At 39.4% G+C, this 4020-nt stretch overlaps 1 pseudogene; it reads right to left on the bottom strand.

Annotated features, from left to right (window-relative positions):
- Positions 1 to 1718: 1718 nt before the first annotated feature.
- Positions 1719 to 3050, bottom strand: LOC102477704 (tubulin beta-7 chain pseudogene; annotated as a pseudogene).
- Between the last annotated feature and the right edge of the window lie 970 nt (positions 3051 to 4020).

The raw sequence follows: 4020 nt of genomic DNA, 5'->3' as shown, positions 1-4020 counted from the left end.
TGGTTCTAAGACCTTCCAATTCTGACTGATGTAACATCCCTGGCTTTCTTGAGTCTACACCTTGCAGAGAGCAGGTTATGAGATTTTTGGCTCCATAATTGGATGAGTCACTCTTCTAGATAAATTAAGAGATGCATACATACAGAAATAAATCTTTTTTGTTTTGTTTCTCTGGAGAACTTGGACTAATACACTTAGCCAAAGAAAAAATAGAAGCAGGCCTTTACATGGGATATATGCACCCAGGAAAAAGCATAACTCTTTATAAATAATATGCAAACCCTTAAGCCAGGCATTGACCTAGGTTATGGCCAAATGGATGGAAATTAAAGATATATAGATTTTATTCTAGTGGCACAGAATTATAGTTAAAAATGAACTAAATTACTAAAAGGAGAAGTCAGATTTTAGAAATTATCAGAACTCTGTGATAAAGTCTTTAGCAATGAGAATTATTTAAAGGCTGGAAGTTAATAGTTCCAAGTATGTACATTGTATTACTGTCAGATTTCTAGTAATAACAGTCCCTAAAAGTTATTTCTTTAAAATTTTTAATCAATAGGAATTCAACTTAAAAATATTTATTTGTACTTTATACTTGAAATAGTTTATAAAGTTATTCTAGATTTATTTTTCTAGATATATTTTTAATAGATTATACTTATTTATTGTGGAGAATTTATTGTCATAAATACTTTACATAACTTTATAAAATTATGTTTAAAATGCTGTGTGTTTCTGAGCATGAGTGTAATTCGCAAACACGTCTGAGCCCAACTGTGTCCTCTAGGTTCATATTGACTAGATAAAAATCTCCAAATGAGTGGCCAACTGGTGGCATGCTGGTTGAGGCCACTGAATCTGACGTGACCTTCTGTGCAGTTTGAATCCTGGATTCATCAGCTTGAAAAACACTGTAGGCATGCGTGCCCAAAGTTCTGAAAGGAGGGAGAACTAGAGAAAAAGGAATTGTGACGTGATTTCCCCCATGGAGAGTGCTATTTAATTTTCTCTCTCTTTCTCATTCTCTTTCTCTTTTTTCTCTGGCAAGTGCTCATTCCCTCTGGCAAATTAGGAAAAAAAAAAATCTCCATCTTACCAACATTTGATCTTGAGTATTGATAATTTAACACTGAAATGTCAGGTTCTACTTTTGTGCTCAAAGCTCCCACAAACTTGTTACCTTTCCCAGCACCAGTCTTTGAAGTCTAATATTTAAATGCCAGTTGACTAGTGAAGTAAGAATTGTAATATCAAGACTACAAGAGAAGAAATAGTAAATGAGATAAATTCAGATTCTATAGACAATAACAGTGACTATACATAAAAAAAGTCACTGGTCTCCCATGTAGTCAACCATGGTTCAAGTCCCAGACCCGGTGGCTTAAAATCACGCTGGTTGCATGCATGCATGCCCAAGATCCTGAGAAGAGAATGGAGGAGAAGGGATTGCAACATGGCCATCCCGCCTGGGGGGTGATTTCTCACTTTCTGTCTCTCTGTCTGTCTCTGTCTTTCCAGTGAGTGCATGTGCCCTATAGCAAAAACATCTCCAAAAAAAAAAATGATTTTATTCCTACTATGTGTCAGGTATTGTTCTAGATATCTCCTCCCTCAAAAAAGAGAATTAAAAAAAATTTAAAAAGATAGAGGCTGCCAACACAAATTCTGAGGGAAATAAAAGGGGAAGTTAAAGAAGACTGAAGTGACTGAGAAACCTAAGATGGGGTAGAAGGGGCTTTACCGTAGGCCTCTGTTTTGACCTCCTCACCAAAATCATCCTCTTCTTCTGAGGTGGCATCCTGATACTGCTGATACTCAGACATGAGGTGTTCAATTGCTCTAGATTTAATGAACTCCATTTTGTCCACGACAGTGCCTATGTACAGAGGAATAAGGCCTTGTGCCAGAACATGACAGCGAACTGCTCTGAGATTCACTTAAGAGCTCCTAGGTGACTGTGTTGTTTCCTAGAAAAGTGACAACTCTGTTGAGACCATGAGATGGGATGTCACAGAAGGCCATCTGAACATTGTTGGGGATCTGCTCCATCAAGTAGTTTCTATTGTTTTTCCTGCATGTTGAGTATCTGCTCATCTGCCTCTTTCATGTACATCTACCCACTAAAGACAGCAGCCACAGTGAGGCACTAACCTTGGCGGCAGTCACAGGAAGCCATTATGTTTTGGGTATTGAAGACCTGCTGCATGATTTCAGGCATGGTGAGGGAACAATATTGCTTGCTTGCACAGCTGGTAAGAGGCACAAAGTCAGGCATGAAGAAATGGAGATGGGGAAGGGCATAATGTTGATGACAAGCTTGTGAAGATCAGCATTGAGCTGGACAGGGAAATGGAGGCAAGTGGTGATGTGGTTCATGGTGTCTGCAACTTACCAATTTTTGTCCTGAATATTGGCATGACTCAGCTTGAGAGTGTGGAAGTAGATGTCATAAAGAGCCTCGTTGTCAATGCAGTTGGTCTCATTGGTGTTTTGTACCAATTAGTGGACTGGGAGGTGGTGCTGTAAGGCTCATCCACAGAGTGGGAAACTGGATAAGAGTACTGCACTGAAAGTGTTCTTAATGTGGTCAGGATACTCCTCAGATCTTGCAGATGAGGAGGATGCCCAACAGGGTATCCAGTTCTGCTACCCAGAAAGTCAGTCAGTTGGAATGCCTGCTGGGAGTCATAGCTCTTAGCCTCCTTATGCACCACATCCAGGACTGAATCAGCCAGCTCAGCTCCTGGTGTATAACGGCCCTTGGCTTGGTTGTTGCCTGCCCCAGACCCAACCAAAAACAAAGTTGTTTACTCTGAAGCTCTGTCCAAAGGGAACTGAACAAACAGAGTCCATGGTCTCAGATTCTAGATCCACTAATGTGACACAAAGAGCTTATCTGTCACCTGTGACTTTGCTGTAGTACATGGAAATGTGGTCCAGCTTCAGGTCAGTGTCCCTGTGGTAGGTACTGGGGGGTCCATTCTGTGTTCATAACTGATTACCTCTTAGAACTTGGCACTGATCATGTTGTCACACTGACTCACCTGGATGTGACCTGGATGAGCAGCAGGGTCCAAACATGGCAGGCAGAAAGGTTCGGAGTGAGAGAAAGGAAAGGTGCAAGGTTGTTTGAGATACTCTTAATATAGGCATTTTTGTTGTAAAGTTCATTATTACTTTTAGTACCTCCCATAAGTTTTGGATATTGTGTTTTTGTTTTCAAAATATGTTTAAATTCCTTTATAATTTTTCTTTTGCCTGGTGGTGGTTCAAAAGCTTATTATTTAATTTCTACTTATTTGTGAATGTTTAGCTTTCTTTCTTCTGTGGATTTCTAATTTCATTTCATTGTGGTCATTAAAGATATGTGATTTGATTTAATTATGTTTATACTTGTTTTGTGACCTCTTATGATATCTAGAGTGTTCCATATACTGCTGAGAAGAATAGATATTCTATTGTTATTGAGTTAAAAATTATACATGTCTGTCATGTCCATTTGGCCTGTGGTGTTATTAAAATCTCCCATTTTTGTTGTTGTTATTGTTGAGTCTATCTGATTGATCTATCCATCACTAAGAACAGGTTTTGTTTTTGTTTTGTTTTGCTTTGTTTTTTGCTATGGGGCACGTGCACTTGCCAGACAGACAGAGACATAGAGACAGAAAGCGAGAAATCACCCCACAGGGGGGATGGTCACACCGCAATCCCTTCTCCTCCATTCTCCTTGGGATCTTGGGCATGCACGCACATGTTTCAGCCACCGGGTCCGGGATGCGAACCACGGTTGACTACGTGGGAGTCCAGCGACATAGCCATTACGCTAACTTCTGGTTCCCGACTGAGAACAGGTTTTTGAAGTTCCCTATTATTATATTATTGTCTGCTTTTCCCTTCTTCCCTGTTAATGTTTGTCTTGTATATTTAGGTGCTCTAAATGTATCAGGGAAATACAAATAAAAATTACGATGAAATGTTACCTTAAACCTATTAGAATGACTACTGTTTTTTTTTTTT

The sequence above is a fragment of the Tupaia chinensis genome, unplaced genomic scaffold (genome assembly GCF_000334495.1).
Source record: "Tupaia chinensis unplaced genomic scaffold, TupChi_1.0 Scaffold143950_1, whole genome shotgun sequence".
Classification (NCBI taxonomy): Eukaryota; Metazoa; Chordata; class Mammalia; order Scandentia; family Tupaiidae; genus Tupaia; species Tupaia belangeri.
The sequence above is the reverse complement of the archived record's forward strand: the minus strand, read 5'-3'. Positions and strand labels throughout refer to the sequence as shown.